At 42.2% G+C, this 24,529-nt stretch overlaps 1 long non-coding RNA gene across 1 annotated transcript in view; it reads right to left on the reverse strand.

Annotated features, from left to right (window-relative positions):
- The window catches only part of LOC149874227 (uncharacterized), a 78,204-nt gene extending 56,517 nt beyond the window's left edge, over positions 1-21,687 (reverse strand). Inside the window, exons 1-2 of the long non-coding RNA XR_016439908.1 lie at positions 21,576-21,687; positions 17,484-17,573 (exon numbers count right to left, since the gene is read on the reverse strand). This is a non-coding gene — a long non-coding RNA (uncharacterized LOC149874227). The remainder of the gene's footprint in view (positions 1-17,483; positions 17,574-21,575) is intronic.
- Positions 21,688-24,529: the final 2,842 nt, after the last annotated feature.

The raw sequence follows: 24,529 nt of genomic DNA on the forward strand, positions 1-24,529 counted from the left end.
AGCGTTAATCACGGGGATGCAGATATACAGGAGACACAGTGGTGCTTTAATTAGAGCAGCCCTAGGAGCCACTCTAATTAAAGCAGCCTTCCTGTAAAAGTGCCCTCTGATATGAGGTAGTGCATAAAGGCACATTAGATTACTGTAATGCGCAGCAGCAAAAGCGGACACCTTTGCAGTGACACTTAGTGCTCAGTAGACTAATTCTACTCAGTGTTAGCGTATTAGCACTGTTTTGATGTGACAATTTTATGCACAGTAGCCTATTCTATTGCACAATAAAGCACACATGTAGATGCACTCAGTAACATCACAATTATTCTTTTTCTATTCTCTGTCTCATTTGATCTTATCTAGCCCAGTATTTAGACTACGTAAGTCATAGGCATATATTTGATACAAGCACGGCAGGTGAAGGAAGAGGTATAAATTATTCCAGGTTTTTACAAAAGCATTACCTGGATTTACAGCCTAACAGTAGAAACATCTCAATGGCCTATGGATCAAGCACTATATTCTCATGGTCTACCTACATGGGGAGGTTACTGAGTCGTGTGTGCATTTAGAGCACACTGGCTACTCTGTACTAACACCCTGTATGGACATGTTTAGTATGCAATTAGTGTGAGATAGGTTGCTCCACTTTGACAGTGAAAGAGGCTACCTTGCACAAAGGTACTGTTAGAATACAGAGGCCCTTGGCAAATGTCACACTTATGATGTGATTAACCAGTTAATTGTGTCTTTAATAGTAACTGAGCCACATGTACAGGCCATTAATGGTGCCATAAAATAGGAAATAAGCCACAAAATTATTCCACAAATATGTGGAATAATTTTTTGGTTGGTTTCCATTGTACCTTAAATTGAAGGTGTGGGGCACACCCTGCCATACAGCCTGATACTACCTGCATGGCAGGGCTCTGGAAACTTGTCAATCTCAGCTCTAGGACCGCAGCAGAGCATGTTCAACACTCTGGTGTGGTCTTGAGGCTGAGATAAAAAATTGTTGACTACAGCCCCAGGACTGCACCAGTTTATTAGGCATCCAACTTCCTACAAGATGGTACAGGGGCATCATAATCCCAGGTTCTCCCTGCACTGGCAAGAAGTAATGGCATGACTGGGATTCTGAGCCCTGATCACAAAATCATATGTCCCGCCATGTACATGTGGGAAGGCAGGAGGCCTGATTGTTGGGATCAGGGAACAAATTCCATCATGTTATAAAGTGAATATGTTCCAAGGGGCTTAGAGTCAATGTGGGGACACTGTTGGGAATGGAGTACAGTAACTTCCCTACGTAGGCATCCTTAACTCCTGAAAACATTTATTGCCTTGTACCGAGGTCAAAGTATGTAGTGCCATTGGCTCTAGCAGCATATAGTAGAGTATTCATAACTGTTTGCATACTCATGCCCAAGCAGTCTAATTATATGCAGTTGCAGCACAGTGATCAGGGATTGTATCTGTTCCAGTGATGTATCTTGTATTGCTAAGGTGACCAATTCAAAATATGTCATATTTATATCCATGACATGCAGGTAAAATTATACAACTATCTTGAGCAGTTATATTTTTCTTTCTGTCTCATATCTATAGTGAACTCATATGGAACCAGAACAGATTCCGGGGGGGTGGGCCTTTAAAGGAGTAAAATTCATAACACACATGAAAGAAAAATTACAATAATATGAAGTCTAACACTACAGCATTTCTTCATGGTCTACTACTTTTTAATCTTGAATCAAAGATGGAAAAAGTAAGAGGAAGAGAAAGCTAGAAATAACAACTGAGTGCAAAGAAGCTATAGTACCTGACTTGAGTTGCTATTTACTTCCCATCCCAACCAAAGAGTGTCCAAGATACAGGACCCAGAAATAGTTACAGCATCAGGAGATGAGGACTATAAATGGTTATGTAGGAAATACTGTAATTCTAAGATTCTCTTTTCAAGAACTGAGAACTTTCTGGGGGAAAAATGCCCCTTGGGCAGAACTTTTACACATAGTTCTCAGTGTAGATCAACAGGCATTTCACAAACTCTTTCTAGCATTTTTTGAGACTTCTAAGCATCAAGAAAAATGAGTTTCACATAGTCACCTTTTATTTTTAAGCACCTTATTTTTTGTTGTTTTATTCTTTCTATATTTAAATGTATCAATGATTGATAGAATGATTGCCAGTAGTCAGTTATAATCTAGGTGCCTTCTGCTAGTTCATTTGTTTCATCCTCACTCCTACATTTGATCATAGAACCAAGAAGGCCACTTAAACATTTTAAAACCTTGCAAACTGAAGGTATATATTTTAAGAAACTGTGGAATGTGATACTGAAAGGTAATGTTTCTTGCAGAGCTCCTGGACAATAAGAATTAATTTAGTTTTAAAATCACTTTACTTGTTTTAAATTATAAGCCACTTCTAGTTATACCTAGATGGAGGCAAATAACTGATAAGAAAATAATGCATGCAATCAATTTTGCCTTTTCCCATTTGCAAAGTGTCCAGAAAGGAATTGTGTTCTACTCCGATTCGTTCATTATTCCCATTATTCACTGAATAACTTTACACTCTATCTTTTGATCTGTAGCTTGTCTGTGCATAGAACCTTGTGAAATTTTGATATTTGAAATTTCAGCTCTTCTGGTTGGACACAAGTCACTTGGATCATTTCAGTTCCTTGACTGGACAAGTATAATCCCTTAAAACAATAATTTAGTGGAAATACTCATTGTGGCAAGCCATTAGGGGGTGCTTCAGTGCTGAGCCACCCACCTCACTGTGCCCCACCAAAAAACAAGCTTCAGATGCTTTCCTAGGGGCATGAACTCCTGGCCAACCACCTTCCTGGAGCACACCTGCAAGCTTGGGGTAATCGTTGCCATCACCCAGGGCCTTGCCTTTTTTCAGGCTCTGTGCTTCCCAGGGGTACACAGCTTGTAGACCTTCAGGGTGCTTGACCCATTGTGAAATCTTGGGGTGCTTACTTTAGTTTGAAAAATGAAAGGTAGCCTCCCTTAGTCAGCTGTGCATAGGGAGCAAAAAGGCTTGCCCAATCCCTCTCAAACATGTACAATAAGGCTTGCTCCAATAGATAGTTTTAATGATTGGAAAGGGAAGGCATAGGGAAGGAATACAAACCAAAAGGAACTTTGAAAGAAAACAGCTTTGAGCAAAACAGTATACAAGGCTCATGGGCCCACTGTAGGGGGCAGGAGGGTATGTCATTCCTCCACATTCATAAATTAAGATGTTTTGACACATGTTCCAGGAATGGGGGGGAGGGGGCACTTTAATTAGAGCAATTCCAAGAGCTGTTCTAATTAAAGTGCCCACAGCATCTCATGTATCAGAGTTCCCACACTTGAAACTGGTGGTAAGGGTGCTTTAACTAAAGCTCAGTGAATGAGTTTTAGTTAAAGCACCCCCAGTAACATTTTGAAGCACAGGGACACTGATACATGAGATGTGGAGGCTGGCTGGAGCACACTAATTAGCACATTCCAGCAGACTTTATTAACTGAGTCTGCTCCAACACACTGACATTACAGAGCATCAAAGCAGTCTCTCCACATGTGTATAGGCACCTTAAGAATTTAAAAATTATTTTGAGACTACAATATTTGTTAGATATTCATTGCTATATTGACAATTGCTATACATACTGGTAGAACATACATAGCAAACAAAACTGGCATAAATATTGTGAAAGTGAATTTCTTTAATAAATTGTAGTGAATTAACCCCAGAGAAATGCCTCCAGATAGTATCATTGGTTAGCATTTCTCTATGGCCAATTCTGTTTCCTTCAAGTCCTATGCAGGTTACTACAATTTTAGTAATTGCACTGGGAATTTAAACCATTGCTTGAGAGAAAGGGTGGTGAACATAAACATGCTGTAACTATATTACAATATCATTTTAGTAACCTAAGGCCTTTGGAAGGCCCAGAGGTTCTGTTTAGATATGCAACAAAGAGGTGATTTCATGACATTTATTCAAACTATCTAACACTCTTAAGTCTTCAAAATCAAGACTGAAATAACCATTCTCTAAGTTTTCTGGTGCAAGACAGTAATATTAGAATTGTGTTTCAACAATTCATTTTCCAGGGCAATCTCTAGGTAGGCTCCAAATGCATTTCTACATTTGAGCACATCCTTTGGGGACTATATCTTTCACACACTCTTATAAGCATTTACCTATAATTTCCTACCTCTGCCATTCTCTACCCAAAATGAAGTTGACAGAGAAACCTAAGGCTGCATTTAACTGCACTGTCCATTCAGTGGTGGTATCCCAATCCCACATTGGGTATCCGCGGTTGTGCCCTCAGCCAATCAGGTCTTCTGGCTAAGCCAGGAGTGCTTGCTGGCAGCCCCGCCCCCTCCTGACCCTCCTGCTGGGATCCCGGGGAGGCAGGGATTACCACCCCAAGGAGATAGTCAGAGCTGCTCCCCCACTTGGGGGAAAGCCCCTCCTGCTGTCTGCCTGCCCATGCACAGCTCAGGAGCATGGCTACCTGTCAGGTGAGCTCTAAACTAGCATCGCTGGGGGAGGGGGCCACAGGAAGACAAGGAAACAACACTCAAGCCAGACAGGTGACAAATGCAAGGAGTGCCCAGGTAAGAAACAGGGGTCCAAACAGTCTCCCAAATCGGGGGGGGGGGGGTGGCACACGCAGCTAGGCAGGGCCTTAAATGCCTATATACCAATGCTCGTAGTATGGGGAATAAGCAGGAGGAACTCACCCTCAGAATAGCCAGTTCAGACCCAGACCTAATAGGGCTTACAGAAATTTGGTGGGATTCATCCCACAACTGGGCAGTTAGCATTAGGGGCTATAGGCTTTACAGGCAGGATAGAGAAGGAAGGAAAGGCAGGGGTGTGGTGCTCTATGTCAAGAAGCAATACACGTCCTCTGCCAGCAAAATGGGGTCAGAGGGGAAAGCGGAAGTGCTCTGGGTCAGCATACAAGGGGGCCGTGGGGAGAGGAATCTAACGGTGGGGATCTACTACAGACCCCCCAACCAAGGGGAGGAGCTGGACCGGGAATTTTCAGGCCAGCTTGCAGAGGCTCTTAAGGCAAGGGATGTAGCTGTCATGGGAGATTTAAATTACTCAGACATCTGCTGGGAGGAACAGCCAGCCAGGTCAGACTGTTCCAGGAGGTTCCTGGCCGAGATACAGGACCTCCACTTAATTCAGGAGGTGCACAGTCCCACTACAGGAAATGCCCTGTTGGACCTGGTCCTGGCCACAGGTGATGGTCTGGTAAGGGGCCTCCAGGTCCTTCACCACCTGGGTGATAGCGATCATCGCTTGCTGGAATTCACCATACAGCTCAAGGTGTCAAGGGCCTGCAGCAAGGTGGTAGCCCTAGACTTCAAGAGTGCTAACTTCAACGAGTTGAGATTAGTTGGAGAGGCGCTGGGGTTCTCAAGATCAGGGGAGCTCAGTGTCCAAGATGAGTGGTCATTCCTTAAGGAGACGATACTCTGGGCCCAAGGGGTGACCATCCCAACAAGAAGCAAGGGGGGCAGGAGTGCCTGTAAGCCCCCCTGGCTCACCAAGCATGTACAGGAATGCCTGACTGCCAAAAAGGCAGAGTACAACTGGTGGAAGGGGGGTGCTAGCTCCAAAGAGGAATATACCTCCTCTGCTCGGGCCTGTAGGGGGGCTGTCAGGAAAGCTAAGGCGGACATAGAGCTAGGACTTGAGTCCAAAATCAAAGATAACAAAAAGTCCTTTTTCAAATATATAGGGAGGATGAAGAAAGCTCTGGGAAATGTGGGGCCCCTGCAAGATCCTCTGGGCAATCTGGTGGTTGTGCCAGAGGAGAAAGCAGACCTCTTTAACCAATTCTTCACCTCCATTTTCCCGGGCAGGGACCAGGACTTCCCCACTGTGATGCAAGATGGATTCGAGGGGAACATCTCCAGACCTCGGGTTGGGGAGGACTGGGTTAGAGAGCTTCTGGAGGGGCTGGACGTGTTCAAATCAGTGGGTCCAGATGCTCTCCACACCAGCGTGTTGAGGGAACCAGCAGGGGTTTTTGCAGGGCCCTTGGCATGGCTTTGTGAGCGCTCGTGATGCTCAGGCCAGGTGCCAGATGATTGGAAGATAGCTAATGTGGTCCCCATATTTAAAAAAGGGAGGAGGGAGGACCTGGGCAACTATAGGCCCGTCAGTCTTACCTCAATCCTAGGGAAACTCTTTGAGAAGATCATGATGGAGCACATCTGCAATGGGCCGGCCTCAGAGATGATGCTCAAGGGCAACCAGCACGGTTTCATTAGGGGCAGGTCATGTCAGACCAACCTGATTGCCTTTTATGATCAGGTCACAAAAGCGCTAGATGCAGGTGTTGTTGTGGATGTAGTTTTTCTGGACTTCAGCAACGTCTTTGACACCGTCTCCCACCCCATCCTCATTAAAAAATTGGGTGACTGTGGCACTGATGCCTACACAGTCAGATGGACTGCAGATTGGCTGAAGGGTTGCGCTCAGAGGGTGGTGGTGGATGGGTCATATTCGACCTGGGGAGAAGTGGGCAGCAGAGTCCCCCAGGCCTTGGTCCTTGGGCCTGCGCTGTTCAATTTCTTTATCAGCTATTTGGATGATGGGGTGAAAAGCAACCTGTTTAAATTTGTTGATGATACCAAAATTTGGGGTGAGGTGAGCACACTAGTAGGGAAGGAAAGACTGCAGCAAGACCTGGATAGGTTACAGGGGTGGGCTAACAAAAACAGGATGCATTTCAATACTGACAAGGGCAGGGTGCTGCACTTGGGCAGTAGTAACCAGCAGCACACTTATAAGATGGGAAATTCCCTTCTTGAGAGCACAGAGGCAGAAGAGGATCTTGGAGTCATTATCGACTCCAAGATGAACATGGGCTGACAATGTGAGGTCACTGTTGGCAGGGCTAACTGGCCCTTGTCGTGCACAGATGCATCTCTAGCAGGGAGAAGGAGGTGATCCTCCCCCTCTATGAGACACTGGTCAGGCCACTGCTGGAGTACTGTGTCCGGTTCTGTGTGCCCCACTTCAGGAGGGATGTGGACAACATGGAAAGGGGCCAGAGGAGGGCCACCTGCATGATCCGGGGACAACAGGGCAGACCCTACAATGAGAGACTACAGGACCTGAACCTGTTCAGCCTTCACAAGAGAAGGCTGAGGGGGGAACCTGGTGACAATCTATAAACTCACTAGGGGGGACCAGAAGGGTTTGGGAGAGACCTTGTTTCCCCTAGCGCCCCCTGGCATAACAAGGAATAACGGCCACAAGTTGCTGGAGAGTAGGTTTAGATTAGACATCCGTAAGAACTACTTCACAGTTAGGGCGGCTAGGATCTGGAACCAATTTCCAAGGAAAGTGGTGCTAGCTCCTACCCTGGGGGTCTTTAAGAGGAGGCTTGATGCCTACCTAGCTGGGATCATTTGAGCCCAGTTTTTTCTCCTGCCCAGGCGGGGGGGTTGGACTTGAAGATCTACAAGGTCCCTTCCAACCCTACTTCTATTCTATGATTCTATGAACATGCCCTTCCAGCAGCCAAAACTCTTTTTCTGGTAAAAGACGCCTTCATTTTCCTCATGGGTAAGAAAAATTACCTTATATCCCCAGTAAAAATCACCTCTCACCAAATGGCAACCTTCCAGGTACCTCAAAGGAATTAATGAAGCCACTCATCTAACATTGAGGGACAACCTTACAAATCCCTAACCACAGCTGAACCAAATGCTATTTGAAGTTGGAACATAGAAATCAAGAGGCAGGTAAACTTAAGCTTAAATTAATCAAACAGATCAAGGACGAATCAAGAAGAGGTCTAGACCAAGATGTCTGTGGGACTGGAATTTCATATTAAAACTGACTTTGTCTCTATATCACACTGAAGCAAAGAACTTCAGCTTCTCCCCCAAAGTTCTGAAAGTCCAGGTCACCTTTAATTCAGTCCTTAAGAAGGTCTATACATTTAATATAATAAATGAGCATAACTTCAGGATTTACCATCATCTCTCCAAACTGGTTTTCCTATACCCAGAAGCTGGAATCTAAATCCCACGTTTTATCTGCTCAAGTTCCAAAACACTGATATTCTTTTCCAAGAATACATGCCACCTTACCGTTTTGCTTGAGATATGCCGCTCAGGTATTAATGTAGTTTCTTGTGTATTTGTAAATAAAATCTGCACCTAACATGACAGGAAGAATTTCAGAAGCCATAAAAGAAAAGTTTCTTCTTCTGTTTTTTGCATGTTCATTAAAGACAAAAAGGATATCTTTTCCCTTTCATGCAATTGAAACTTGATGATAGAGATAGCTGAACCTTCCTGGATAAAATAAAAAAGGAAACTGAACTTTCAATGCCTTTTAAGTGCTGCATGTGCCCAGTAAGCCCTGCATCTCAGAGAATGTATTTACTTTCAATAGAGCTTATTGGCTTCTGCTTCTCAGTGCTGCACTAACATGGTTATAATGCATTACACATGCATTAATGCACTTTTCAAAGGTGCATTAAATTAAGTACCTCCAATGTGAGGTACTAAATTAATGCACATTAGCTGCTCAGTAATATATATGCATGCTTTTGTAGTGATGCTTAATGCACAGTAAAATAGTCTACTGCACATTAAAGCACACGTGTAGATGCACCCAGTATTGTTTCCTGTTCAGTGTGTAATGAATGTGGAGTAGGTAGAGTGTGCCTTAGTTACAGTTCTGTCTGGCATTGTAGTTAAATGGCACAGACATCTGTGACTTTTCTGCACGATTGCAACTTAGTGACTCAGCTCAGTATTGGAATAGTTACAATCATTCCAGAGGGCAAGAAGAAGAAAAGAGTTTTACTGAATAAATTTGAATGTTAGATAAGTTTGAGGAAACTAATCCACTCCCATGAGCAACAAAACCAAAAAAGGCTAAATTAATTGAATAATTTATTCACTCTACATTGTTTGTCTACTACAGTACTTAGTCTATGTACACTCAGTTTCTGGTGTCTCAGCTGAGGTTGCTAACCAGGGCAGCAATTAGTAACAATAGCTCTGGCCATTTTATTTTAGAAAAAAATATCTTCTCACTTCTGCATTTCCTGGTTTTCATTAGCATAAGAAGCTGAATTCCTCTACCTCAATTTAAACCAGACATTTCTGGACATAAGATACTGGTTTTTCATTCAGAAGTCTGAATGCATTTGGACAAGCACTTAGTCTTTTAAATAATTAAGTAAGCCCCCAAACATTTTGATGTTTGCTTATCACTAGTTGTAATATAATGAAATAAAAATATATACCTGACAACAGAGAGATGTCCATCTTTGTTCCCAGGATATGAAATAAAAAGATTTGTGATCTTCTTTATGAATAGTAGAATGAATGAATGAATGAATGAATGAGATTTGTGTATTTCTTGAAATATGCCTGCTGTATGCCCAATGAGGACTTTGGAAAAAAAGATGACAAGACAACCACAGGAGAAGAGAAATCCATCTCATCTTATATCATAGACTGAATAATTGCACTAGGAAAAGACTAGGAGGTTTAGCCAGTTTTGTGGGTATCCAGCATAAATGGATGAACTTGACAAAGTTGCTAGATTTGTCTATTAATTAAAAGTTTTCAAAACATTTGAGACAACATTGAACAAAGAAAATCCAAGGTCTAGTTAGCAGATTAGAAACAAAGATCTATACTCAGAAGCACCTTGCTGAGTGTGCAGAGTTATTGACATGCAGTATAGTGCTGTTCATTCCTAGTAATCCTGTACGCTGTATGCAGGCAAACAACAATCAAGCTCAAACACAGTAGGGGGATGACCAAAGAGCCTCCTGATCAGCCACCTTCATTTCTATCAACCTTTTTCAAAGCCAACCAAACAAGAGTCTTTTAACTATTTTTTAACTAGACTTATCCAGTTTATAGACTTTTCTTATTCAGTGTCCTCTTCTGCCTTGTTCAATACAATGTCCAATCAAAGAGAACAGTACAAAGAACATAAGGGTTTAATTACACTGCAATGGCAGCCTGGCCCACCAGAATATTCCCAATCATGTTCCAACCATCCACTCCTGCTGGAAATGCAGCAGAAGTCTTATTCTTTGGAGCATTCCTCTGAAGCTGATTTCTGGACCTTGGTCTCCAGTATGCTTGACTGTAGTCATTGGGAATGACCCCTGAGTGGCCCTACCAGCACATTTCAGGGTTTTGCCCATGTAAGGAGGAAGACAGGAGCTTGGTAGCATACTACGCAGGACACTGTATCACCATGCTGTTACCTAAGTGCCAGACAATCAATCAGAGAGAGATCCAAAAAAACCATAATTAACCTGCGCACAGATAAAGAAGTCTTCTAACATGTTCTCTCTTAGATGGTCTTGGAATAAAATTCAAAACTACCTGTCACAGCAGAACTGTGCAATAAGGAAGAACACCCCCCACCACCATTAATACTGGTGCTTAGGTCATGGTCACCAACATGGAAGGGATTGAACTGGAGAGGCTCTAGAAGTGCAACCCAGAGCTGGTACAGCTTAAGTACTCCCTAAATGGGTCTGTAACTGAGCTGGAGAGGGATACATTCTATTCACTGATTGGTACGTTATGATGACTTGGGAAGATTGACATTATAAGCTTCCATCCAGCATGTCCATGGAAAACAAATATAAAGGGAAAACTTACATGAAAAACAGCTTAGAAGAGCTGATCTTTTTTTTTTTTTCAAATTCCAAATTCTGACTAAGTATATTATTGCATTTCTATCAATATTTCTGACAGGGATTAAACTTTTGCCAAAAATCTAAGTTGCATTGACCAACTAGAGAGTAGTTCAACATTTCAAAACTTAAATCTGGATGAAGACTTCCAAGAAAATGTTACGTTTCAATGCAAAAATAAAAATGTTCATATGAAGCTTGTTCTATCCTTTAACTAGAGTGTTTGGTAGTTCTGTTGGTTCATCACATCTTGTCTCCTAAAGGATGTGACCACAGAGGCTATGTGGCAGTGAGCGAGTCTCAAATTTGTTTTAGATCAAGTTCTATGGGAATACACAGAGCCTGGCTTTCTATAAAGACATCTACAACAATCACATGCCTGCATTGCAAACATTGGCCATTTCCAAGGGGCCTAGGCCAAGCTGTTGAAGTGTGATTAAAGCAGAAGGCCAAAAACCCAGTTTCTGAGTGACCAGAGTGAATCCTTTACCGGTATAAAAATTATTCTGGTCAGCAAAGTAACAGAAACAATCACTATGTCCAGATAAACCAGTAAGGAGAGCAAATTATACAGAGTACAAGTCCTGAAAGAAATTGTACAAGAATCCCTTACAATGGATAATCCAAATTAATGATATCATAGCTTTAGCTTAAAAATGTTATTAGTAGTGACTGATGTAACCAAATGTTTTAAATGTGCTTTTGTGATAGATATATTTGTGTTGCATTTTTTAGATAAGTTGCAGGGGAAAAAGCAGCCTTGTCTATGAAGACCATAAACTAAGATGAAATGAAAACATGACAGTGGCAAGCAGCTTTCCATGATAGTGAAGCAAAAAGATTAGAAGTCCTCACTTCCAGAATTGTAACTTTCACAAGGAAAGTTATAACTCTTCGCTGACACCTTCAAAATCCTAAAGGGAACAGTTCCAAAAGTTTCTGTGAAACCAAAGACACTTGAATAAACCCAATTAGAGAATATTTGTAAAAAATACTGAACAAACCATCTCTAGGTATAGGGTTCAGATGAGGGAAAATTCAGCAAAACCAGGATGACCTACTGCCAGTTTGCATAGCTTTGTGTGCCACCCTTCTCCCCCATCTTGAGTCTCCTCAGCTGGTATAAGTAAGAATTTGTATTTGCACCGTTGCAAATAGCCAGACATTGTTAAGTAGTAATTTTTGTGTTTTGAGGTGTAAGCAAGAAAAGGGCAAGCTGTACACCTATCTCTTAACCCTTTTATCAGACACAGCGTACCCATTCACATATAATCCAAAAAACAACTTTAAAATTATTATGCTGCCTTTCAATAATCACCAGGGTTATTGGGTATATTGGAGGTCCACCTGCTGACACTGCATGGTGACTCCAGTTCCAGTGGAAGAGTCCCACTGGCACACTAACTAAGATCCATGCATTCTGGTCCATTCCTGCTCCACCCCCTGCTCCTGAGAATTTGTCATCAATATGTGACCTCCTGGAGCTGGTATTCTCAAGGATTTGACTCACTGGAGCCTGTCAGAGTCCCATTCCTAATAGCATTTATACCACTCTTCGTTTTTCTGTAGCCTTGAGATGTCCTACCAACCAGGCCCTATCGGTGAAGGGGCAGTTGGAATACTAGACCTCAATTTCCTTTCCATCAACAGTCCTGCAGGGTTGAATGTATTTGTTAAGAGGTGTTGATTTGTATGCCAACAGGGAGAGAGGAGGATCTGAGGATTTGGAAGAAGAGTCATTTATTTTCTTACTCCCATTCTGTGATCTTCTCACTCCTTAGTCAGCTTGTTTTTTGACACTGTGCAAAGATTACAGACATGCAGGGCACTATGCTTAGGTAAATGAAAGACTCATTTTCTGTTACCTGTTCACACAGACATTTACCTCCTTACATCATACCGTACCAGTAATGCAAATAATGACTCTGAAATGCTAGTGACTACTACCTCACAGCCAATTTGCTATGGGTCAATAAAAGCGGGTGCTTTATTGCATACCGCAGAGTTTCAATATATTAATTCCAGACTTGCTGTGGTCTATGACATACAGGACTGGCAACTATGCCCTCTTTCCAACTTGCTTCCTATCTTCCCGGAACCAGCCCTTCTTTAGTCCTTTACTTTGCAATGCAATAAATTGAGAAGTTGGCATTCTGCATGTGCCGTGGTTCATCAGTCATCCCTATAAATCATGCTCTGAACAGTAATAAACACCATGGTTTTCAGTGTACGACCAGAAAATAATAAATAATGCACAGCACTGTGATTCTGCAGATTATACCATATGAAATAATAAAAAATTTCCAACTGATTTTATCCACTTTTAATTATTGTTATAGTTATGTAATCTAGCTCAGCTCTTTACGCAGCTGCTTTATACCTGTAAAATATTAGTGGCAAAGTTTACTACCATGGACCAATATAGATATGTGTATTTATGTACTTACAGCTACAAGAGGGGGAGACGGAGAGAGAAAGAGGGTAGCTAATTAAATGACAATCAGATTTGTCAGAGCCTTCAAGGACAAAGAAGAGGCGGCAAGGACAGCAAATCAGAGAACACAGAGCTTTACATTATTAATTTATCCCGCTTTTTATAATCACTGAGCTACATAATTGTTTTTCATTTAAACAGAAATGGCAGATCTTTAATCCCAAGAAATTAACTGCTTCAAATGATTTTTGGAAACTAAAACATAAACCTAAAAAATACATTCTAAAAGGCAAAACAACCTAGACTTTATTTGGACTGAAAAGATTATTTCCCATATGAAGCTTTAACCAAAAATACCTTGTTAATATCATTTGAGGATCACTACCATGTGGGTTACCTGAGCTACCATTCAAACAAATCACATTTGAACACAATAAAGATTTAACCAGCCAAAATGAGGAAAAATTACTGGTTCAGATTATTGGGGCTTTGCAGGTTCCCTAGTGTATTACTAAGGACCATTTTAGTGGGCTTTTGTAGATCAGCCAATATTTGCAAACCAGAGAGTCTGAAGTCAAGGGTCTGAAGACTTAGACCCCTGAATAATAGGGGCCTGGTTTTCAAAAGCTGCACATATATGTTGAAGTCAAATCAACAGGGGATTTAGGTACTAAACATTTTTGTGTATTAGGTCATGTGTATTCAGAGATCTTTTTATTAGAGTTGAGAGGAAGGGCAATATGTATAGGAAGGCAAATTCAGGCTTCTGTAACTGTCTATATGCAGAGCGAGTAGTCCACCGTTTTTATTTTGCTGCTGTTTTGAAATGAATTGGCTCCACTTTGAAAGGTTTATACTGCCCCACTCTCATTTGTAGACTTATTGTACTCACAGGCCCTCACTTGGAAATAATGTATGATCATTTGCTAGCTCATATAGAGAGCATGTTGTGGAGACTGTAAAAAACATATGGACTTTGAAGGAATATACACAGTTGGCCAAACCCAACCCTCTGCTCTCTGGATCCTATAACAGGGAACCCTTGCCCTATTAATGGGAGAAGACTTGGGGGACAAGCAAAACCTGAAAGGGCCTTTTAAGGGTAAGGACTTTGTGGGCCAAAGGGATAGGGTTGCAAGCAATAACGCCACTAGGGAAAAGCTCTTGGAGGCAAGAAGCCACAGAAAAAAAGGAGACAGACTATCTGTAATCACCAACAGCCCTGCCAAAGGTGTAGTAAATCCAAGCAGAGTTGAACAGATTAATGAAGGATCACTGTGCTCACATCAAATGATTGTTAGCTGGGAAAGGGAGGGATTTACAGATATAAGAGACTCATTCTTAAGCCAGCAGGGTCATTTTAGCTCTGGCTGAGGAACAATGAGAAGCTCCCAGTAAGGGGGATCCCTGGCTATACAAAGGCAAAGAAGACTCTTTTTGTGTTCTTAGTTCATCCAGAGTGGGAATACATTTAGCTCAGGTTATTCTTTGTATTGTGAGGACCTGAATGGGATAGATTTTTTTTTTTGTGATCAGAATTGTAATATGTGGTTGTAAGTGTAGTGGCTATAGGTGTAGTTAAGAGGCCACAAAAGGGTACCAAAAAAGCACTCCAGGTTTGGCCCTGCCAATGGTGGGGCACGAGAGAGAGAGAGCGAGAGAGAGAGAGAGAGAGAGAGAGAGAGGGAGATTGGGGCTAGAACTTGATCACCAAGAAAAAGAGAGGCTGAGGCCAAGAAGCTGGACCAGAACAGGTGGGATCTGGCCAGAGGGCTACAGAAAGAGTAACCTGCAGGCTGAAGCCAAGAGGACTAAAGCCTATATGGGAGACAACTGAATGATACATGTGAGTCATGGGTGTGGCAACAGGGGAGGATGGAGGCCATGATTAGAGTCCTTAAGACTTGAGTTTGGGCTACTAGGGTCACAAGCTATGACCAGTGCAATCAAGTCATGCCCACAGGGTATGAAGAGTTTTTATGTAAGCCACCCACAGAAAAAACAAGCAAGGGCTTGGTGATGGATGGAGCGCCCAGAGACTGAATGGGTCTGCTAGGCATCAAGAAGCTCTCTCCAGGACTCAGGGGTAGCTGAAAAGGAACATCAAGATGTGGCAGATGAGATAGAAAGGGGGTGGAGGAGTTATACTAAGGACCTGGAGCAGAAGCAAGACTAGGGTGGTCCACACAGAGTGTGACAGCAGCCTTCAGGGCACATCCTGTCACACAGCCCTAATTCATAAAGTGCTCAAGCAGAAGAATTCAATAAACTGACTTCAAGAGACTGCTCACGTACTGGGAGTTATGCATCTTCCCATGGACCTTGATAAATCTTGGTCTACCTCCTGAGACTTCCTCTGCACCCAAGAAGCGTAGCAAGGCAAGCCACCCCAAATATGAGTAGTTCTACCCCATGGAGTCCTAAACCCAGATTTTCAGAGTCTTTATGCTGAACCAAAAAGAGGAGGGGAAGATTATTGTTCCCCACAGAGAACCTGTACATCCAATCAAGTTAAAAAAGGAGGTACTAGAGAAAGCATATACCTCTATTATATATTAGCCAAATCATCTATCCAAACTGTCCAATCTAAGACTGTGCAAACACCGTTTTTTTCTTTTGGTTTACCAGCAAAGAGAAACATCTGAAAAACAAAGACTGTTTGGGTAAAGTCAACATTAAATGTAACATTAAATAATTTTCATTTTAAACAAATTGAAAAAAAAATTGGATCAACTTTTCATATCATTTTCAGGTCATTTAATCTCTTTAAAAAAAACAGGTCAATGTCTTAGCAAAAGCATCATTTTGAAATAAACCATTTTTTCCTTTTTCCAATTGAGTATACTTATCAAAGTCAAGCTTCATTTTCAAATTATTTTCAGATAACTTTTTTTCGGTTAATTGAATACCAGCAAAAAAAAAAATTCTGAACTCTATTATTGGCATGACTGCCACCATTTACTTCACATTTCCCTGTAGATATTTTTAAAGGAATCTGCAGATGAACTAACCTGAGTTTCTAGTGTTCCTGGGCATTCAGATTCCACAGGGATGAAGCCTCAGGACAAAGGCACCCTTTAAGTTTCCTTTGTAATTGGCCCAGTATACTCTTAAAGAGTATAGACAGATGGAACAATTATATCAATACTGATATAAGCTGTTGCAATGTAAGTGCTGTATGTCAGTGCTTCTGAAGCCATGCAAGTGTAATAAAAACATGACAACTTTTGCCCGGTTTTATTCAGGTGGAAAGTCACAGTAATGTAGGTAACTTGTGGCATGCTAGGAGGATGCAGATATGACAGTAACATGGTAACAGCTGATTTGTGCTTCCCATGGACAGCTCTTCCTACCCTTATAAAACATTTAAGAAGTACTAGGCAATGGACAAATATGCCATTTGTCCAGTGATTTCTCCACTATTTCAGCCTCCCTTAATCCCAAATTTCACAGAACTGAATCCTACAGAAGGTTAATTTATATCACAGAGGTTTTGTATTATTGAGCACATAAGACAAATACAATGATAGGGGTGGGGGGGCAAAGAGATGCACATATAAAAACATGATTCTCTGCACAACAAACTGCATCCATTCCCCATGTGCAAGTGTTGTACTGTGTTATGTGGGGGAGACAGGCTGAGAAACTTTCCAACCTGACTATTATCATGAAAGCTGACAACCATGGGTTGGCTTGAAAACTTCTCCTCTGAAGTTCTGGGAACTTAATAAAATATAATAATGAAGTAAAAAAAAATTATTCCTTGGAGTCCTGTTTCTAAACCGCAATAACCACAACAGAGTTTTTACAGAGCTTCCATGGCTTTTTCAATTAAATGCACACAAGGGCAGATCGAGGAGTTGACAAAGGGAGATGAGGGAGGAGTGACTGGTGCTGCTGGGGTGGCTGCACCCTCCCACTTTCAGCTTCCTCCCCCAACCCCTGCACTGGGACACGCAGATCAAGCAGCAGTGGGGCACTTTTTAAAATCCCAAAGCACGTAAGAATTTCCCCTCCCCTCTTCCCTCCCTGGCCCCTCCCCTTCCATTCACCCCACCCTCACCTGCCACTGCTGATGCCCCCATTCCTGCCTGCCCCCCCCCAAGTATTCCTTGCCATGCTAGGAGCAGGTGCAGGGAAGAGGAATCCACCTGCCCCCATTGCTGCCATTGTCCTGGGCTGAGCTCAACCCCTGCACAGCCCAGCTGGAGCAGCTGTAGAACTCCCTTCATAGGGAGGACATAAGCATCAGTAGCACTTGTGGGAAGAGGGATGGGGAGGGACGTGCCTCTGAGCACAGAGGGGAAGGAAAAGGGGAATTCTTACCTTCTTCCGAACTTAAAAAATTCCAACTGCAGCTTCTGTCATAAGGTCAGAAAGCACATTGCTGCACATCCTTTGGATTGGCACCTGGATCTGCATGTGTGTAGTAAAAAACAGGCATACTGTTATAGCTCTGATTTAAAGGTGCTGGCATTGCACAGGCTCTTCATATGGTATTTTCTACATCTTGGGTCAAAAAATGAAGGCAGATTAACATCAAACCCAGAGCCAAACTTTAGGAAAAATATTGAACGTGGGATTTTGCATCCCAATCTTACATGCCTACTCATTTAGGGGAAAAAACAACTGCCCCTGTCACGGTTCAGATTCAAGAATCCAATTTTAGCTAATCTTAAAATCATTATATAAAGGAAGAAAAAAAATGAAAAACATTCTTACACAGAAATTGTGTGTGTGTGGAAGCAAAAGGAAAAGGAGTCTTGGTGGTTAAGGAGTCTCTTTCTCAAGAACACTGGCTCTTTGGTGTTTTTCTTTCAACAGATACATCTGTTCCTAAGGGTCACAGAGAGCCATTTATACTAACTGATTCCCACCTCTCCTATGAGTACTTGGACAAATAAGCTAAGTACAGACATTCAGAAAGTCCAAGGTGGAAATGATCTAAGTTATGTGGTCTTCTGTAAGGGGCATAGCTTAGATCAGTAGCAAACAGAACATACATTTTCCCTTTTGGAGGCAGGGAGGGCAGATCTTAGGCCAGATTCCACCATTTTTAAACCAGTCTGTAGGTGCTGAACTCCTGTTCTATTATGGGTATCGATCAGCTTTGTTGATGAATTGCTGTTCACTTAGAGGTATACACCAGTTTCTAATGATGCCTTATACCAGTACAAGTGTAACGTCTGTACCTGGCCATAAAGGCTAGCATATGACCAAAAAAACCCCAAAAAACCACTCCTTGGCTGATATCAGGAAAAGACCTATGTTTAAGGAACAACTTAGCATCAACTGAGTGTATGTGGCTGTCTCAAAAGGTCTTCACTTGGTAAATAACTGGTTTGCCCACAGTTTAACCCCCTCCATGTATATTAACACATCAAGTAGATTTTTATACCCTTCTCAGAACCTCTGACTCTTGTCTGTTTTCATTTCTGGGTATTGTCCCACAGGAACATTCCTCTGGAGAAGGGGCACTCTAAAACAGCTTCTGGAGGCTACAAGAGGAACTTTTTTTTTTAACCTGGTAGTTATACAGACATTTTTTATGCTGGGAGAGTAACCACTCTAGTTCCAGTCGTTTATTGAGCTGATTGTTACTAGAAGAATTCTATCACTAGTCTCCTTGACAAATGTGGACTGGGAGTCATTCTGAGGAGGGTGTTAGCAAAGCTATTCAAGTGCAGCAAATATATTAAATAGGAGCTTTATTGAAATCTATAAGCTGGGAAGCCACTGCAGCAGCACCTACCACACTGACAGGTTAATAGCTCAGTGTTTAAAGACACAAAAACAAGAGTGGGTGGGAACCAGTGAAAGCAACCACATTCAAGCTTTTATGTACACTGAACTCAAGTGGGCATCCTTTTGTGTTGCACAGCAGGCAGAAAAACAAGATTAGCTTTACAATCCTGCATCTGACACATGATCAAGGCATGCTCATAATGCTTAGAGATAACCAGGGATCCTGGTTTTCTCTGAAAAAAAATCCTCAATTTTCAGATTTAAAAATGTAACCCCAAATCTACATTTTCCATGATCCAAATGAAACACCACCGTATATATATATATAGTGTATATCTGTATGTATGTATGTATGTATGCATGCACGCATGTATGTATATATTAGTAGCATTTCATTTTAATAATGGAAACATGGATTTTGGGTTACTTTTTTAAGTAAAAAATTGGGTATTTTTTATCAGAAAAAACCCGGAATACCTCCTGATAATTCTTTATCCCTGGGCCTCACTGATTGGTTCACCTGTGGTCATCATACTGTCCACATTCTGTCCTGTCAGCATATTCCTGTGTTTCAGAAACCCATCACATGCACACATCCTAATTTGGTTACTTACTGGTTTCTCCTACTTTGGTCCATCCACCAAATCTAGAAATCCCTAGGGCTCTGTAGTTTGGCACTGTGACCCGCAGCTCCTTATCACTGTTTGGGTACACCGCTCATGTCATAGAACAATGTGGTACATATCTTCAATTTCCCAGCCTGTGTGTCTGCTTGCTTTGGACATAGTGGACTTTGAAGGAAATCCCATCACAAACAGGCTTTTAGAAATCAATTAACCCTTGCCATCCCTCTGGACCATTATTCTAATGCAATGTCTACTTTACTTACAAGTCAGTTCCCAAAAGCAAACCTCTAAATATCATTTGCTAGCCATGACTTGCCAGCCCTCTAGTGGCAAGTCACAACTGTGGAGGCAGGGGACAGTCAGAGGTTGTTAGCCTTAAGGCAGGGGAGGGCAAAGTCTGGCCTGCAGACCAAATCAGGCAGATAGTGGACTCCATTTGCCAGCCCCTGCCCATGTGACTGGGGCTGGTCTCCATGGGGCTCCTGACCACAGCTGCACTGTGATACCCGAGGCTGGGGTTGCCATAGAGACCATCCCAATCATGCTGGCAGGGTTACAGCAGGGCAGGGCACAGAGCTGCTCGGCACTTTTGGGATCTTGCAGTGGGGGCACCTTGGTCAGGGCCAGAGCAGAGCTACAATCTGCAGCCTTCATGCTCTGGTCAGAGACATGCAGGCTAGAGGTTGTGGCTCTGCCCCTGCTGTGGACCAGGCTATCACCACTGCAAGAAGCTGGGGCAGAGATGCAATCTGCAGCCTCAAAAAATTCTCCAGGGTGACAAAGCTATTTACCACACTGCATTGTTGGAAACTAATAGGCCTCTGACCAAAAAAATCTCTGTCTGCAATGAAGTAGGAACTGCACGACTATTCAGCTACCATTTACAGACTTTTTTCCAACATGTAAGGCAGCATGGTTGTACACCAAATATCAACAGGACCTTAGCCAAGCTGAGTGACTGCAAAGGCTCATGCAGCTTCCCTAACCAACAGCTGAAGAGTCTTTTCTTGCTTGACACAAGGTCACAGGATCTAACATTTAAAAACTGCATGTAGCAAAACTCACATGACCATATGAAGTGCCACACAGATTTCAATAAGTGACTAAGTAAAGGCAGCATGACTGTGTGCAGAAAGTGGCTAAAAGCTAGTATCACTAGTGGAATGATAAATTAAATCATCCAGGAGAGCGCATTTAAAAAAGAGCTAGACATTATACCAACAGAGATGGCATTGATCCTATAAAATTAATCTGCTGTATTTGGACAAAGCAACTGAATACCAAGGGAGCCAGAGAGACTGCAGGTACTACAGCAAACAGAATAAAAAGATGTGGCTGAGATGGGAATACCCTGCTGTACTTCCTTCCTAGTAATGGCAGTGGAAACAAATGCAAGCTTCTAGGGAAGCAACCATCTCTGCTAATTAGCAATATAATTTGTGTCTGGTGTTTGCTGCCCTTAATGATGGCTTATTCTACTCTGGCTGTCAGCATGAGAAAACAGGAAGGGCGGCTGGAAATGCCTTCTAAAAAATATCGACATTTTAAAGTATTTGGATTTGAAAAATATAGTTCTTGATGTATTAAAGCGCATACACACACATACCACACACACACACACACACACACACACACACACACACACGCAACTCCAATAAGCATGCAAAGAATTATAGATGGAAAGAAAACAGGTAATAAGAGAGTGAAAGATTTTGTTTATGACTTGACTAGCTGACTAGGGCATAATTATGGGGCCAGCTTCCAATCCATCCTATGTAAAAATAATTGGTATGTATGGGAGACAGATTTGCTCATAATAAATGGATTTTCTCACAATGAAGCAGTATGATATCAGTGTGAATGCACTAGAATGACAGCATAATTTAAAAAGAGCAATGCTGGAGGTGGACATTATTAGCCTGAGTGTTTTTGAAGGCATGCTACACTTTCAAGCACAGCTTACCTCTACACAAAAACTGCACAAAGTAAAACTAGTGGTAGCTTTATAGACTGGCTGATCCAGCAGAGTTAATTAGTTTGCACTCACCTATCAGTTGCATTGCTGTTGCCAAGACACACTGGAAGCTGGAGAAGAGAGGGTAAAGGCCAAATGCCATGATCATCTTTGTCCAAGGTGAACTGAAGTGCCCAGGGTCATTCTGCAAGGAACAAATACAATGATTATACAGAATCTGTGTTCTGAGCAGCTTCCAGGAGGTGGGCAAACTGGAACTGATTTCAATAGGTATTAAAAATCTCCAAGCACCAGGTCAGAGCTTGTCACTCATGGGGACAGCCTGGGGACAGAGGTGACAACCCACCTTCCTTTCATTTATGTTATTGCATTAAACTAGGAATTAGTACTCGGAGACAAAGTCTACTGCCTGTTTAAATGCAGCATGGGTCAAAAGTGACCAAAAACTGTTCTTATTTGAGGGATTTTCAGTGGTTGCTGTGACATAATTTGCTAGCAGTGGAAAATCCCTAGTGACTACAGATTCATTTGACAAAGGCCAGTGCCACTGACCGGCCTAGACAGAGGCAATTTTAGCAAAGAACCCAAGGAATGAATGGATCACTGAGACAAAATTATCTTCTCACACCTAGAGATTATGTCCAGATCAGAATTGGCAGGAGTCAGGGCAATATGGGAAAATGTAGATGATTTGAAGATACATACTTCCAAGGCTAATAAATCTGAGACCAGGATTAGAAAGTGTTCACATACATGCTGCTGTTTAAGTATGTAGGGGTATGTTTATATATGTAGGAAATGTGTAAATATGTAGGAACAGAATGCCACCATGTGCATAAGTGACATTTTTTGGGACTTTGTTGTTGCAAATATCTAGTTGGTCTAATAAAATATATCACCTCGCCATAAGTTCTGATTCATTTTTGGGACTTAGACAGCCATATGGACAACCATATCTAGTATTAGTTGGTCTTGCTAGGTGTTACATATACTACCCTCAAAAATATATTACTGGACACAGTACTAACAAACACCAGAGGAACCTGAAAATTTATCTCTGTAACATGCTCATGATGGTGGAACTGGCTGCTTAGGAGAGGCACGTGGAGCTACTTCAGGACTAGCCAGAACATAAAGCCATCTGCGCCCATTTTCTCTGACTAGTGGCAAGAAAGAGCATGGGAAACCGCTATGGAAAAGACATTTTCAAATATACACTGTGCAGAGGAAAATGTGTTGAATGATTTATGTAGTACATTAAAGATATAAAATATGTAGGCATAATTTAATTTTTTTATTAAATACCTAACTCTTTATTTTACTTTGGAGGTCTCCATCAGCCACTTTCAATTGTAGGCTGTCAAGTGCTCCAAAGGCTGGCATAGATCGAAGCCATAACTTATATTTTAGTTCCTAGCACTCTGAAATACTTGCTCCAATTTGAATTTATTAAGAATAATTAAAAGTGTGTGTCAGAAGGGACAGCACATAAAGAACACTTTACAACCAAGTCACAAGCATGGTCAAGATTAAATACAAACATTTCTTTCCACCAGGTAGCCTTCTATACAGGAGGAGATGATGTAGGTTCATCTCTGGTGCAACCACACTGAAGTAAATAAAGTGGTACCAGGAATGAATTTGGCCTGCTCTAGCCAACCACCTTCTAAGAAAATATTTTGCTTTATAAAAAGATCAACAAAATTACTGTTTTCAGCCCCTTCAAGTGTAGCATATATGCTGTGCAGGATGCCACTTCTCCACAGCAGTTAACCCACTCACTCTAATAGAAAACTAGCATGAAATTACTGACCACAACACACAATCATAGACATCCCCAAGTGAGATTAGAGTAGGAGGATTTGCTTCCTTTTCTTTCCATGCCACCTAGATGTGTTTCCAGCATCAAAATGCCAATCTTCTTATTGAAGTGACTGACATTTTGAATATCACTATGAATTTAGCTACACAAAGAAGTTGGTACGTACATGAACTCTTCAGAGTAAGTGCTTGGCTGTATACTCTTACGTCACAATAGGTGTGAACAACACTTGATCTCATTGTACATTGATTTTTTTCAGGAATCCTTCTACCTGTCATTAATAACATGCACCTTTCCTCCCCTGAGGGACATTATTCAGCATTTCATCTTCATATTTGTATTTTTTGTTGGGGGTAGGTAGGGTCTTTCCTCGGTGGGGGGGGTAGTGAGTGTGGGAGGAGGTATCTAGATGTGAGTAGTAATTGGGATGTATGTCTGGGATTGGCAGGAGGGTTTACTTCTGTGGGAGTTTGGTCAGGGAGACAGGCAGGCAGCACACATACACACCCCTTCATAGTGACTTGGGGGCTATTTACTTCAGGGCCAACCCCTTGCATATTCAGTGATACAATGATAAGCCAGAGATGACAGCCTCCAGGGTGAAACAGACAAGGGTTTTCTTGTGAGGGATTGAAAATTCCCATTTCATTCCTACCAGAGGGCTTCACAATCCAGACCAATCTGACCTCATAGGTTAGCTCAAGCCTTCTGCACTATAACGCTGTGTGTCCTAGCTATCTCAGGAGTCATTGCTTTTTCTTCTCAGTGGGTGTATCTACATATGCAATTAGTCATGATTAAAGTTACTACTCATCAGCCTAATCAGCAGTAACTGATTTTTGGCAGGTGTCTACATGTGCAGGCAACCGGGGCTAAAGTTAGTGCCAATTCCCTCCAGTACTGCCATGTCCCCCTGTAGCCACTGGGGGGAGCCCTAGCCTCCAGCCACATGGCCCCAGAAGTGGCTTGCACCCACCAGCAGGGTCCAGGACACTGGCTGCAGGAGGCCCTGGCTGACCCCCTCCTCCTGTACTCCCCACTTCAGCCCACCTGCCCCACTGCCCACACCCCCCCATCCCCTGTCCACCTCCAGCACCTCTTTCAGAATCAGGACCTAGATATGTTCAAAACAAAAAAAACTTTATTTCCCTAACAACATCCACCCTCCATCATTCCCCCCTCTCCCCTCAACAAACAGAGCCTT

The sequence above is a fragment of the Crocodylus siamensis genome, chromosome 1 (genome assembly GCF_052110815.1).
Source record: "Crocodylus siamensis isolate JL-2025a chromosome 1, ASM5211081v1, whole genome shotgun sequence".
NCBI classification, from domain to species: Eukaryota; Metazoa; Chordata; order Crocodylia; family Crocodylidae; genus Crocodylus; species Crocodylus siamensis.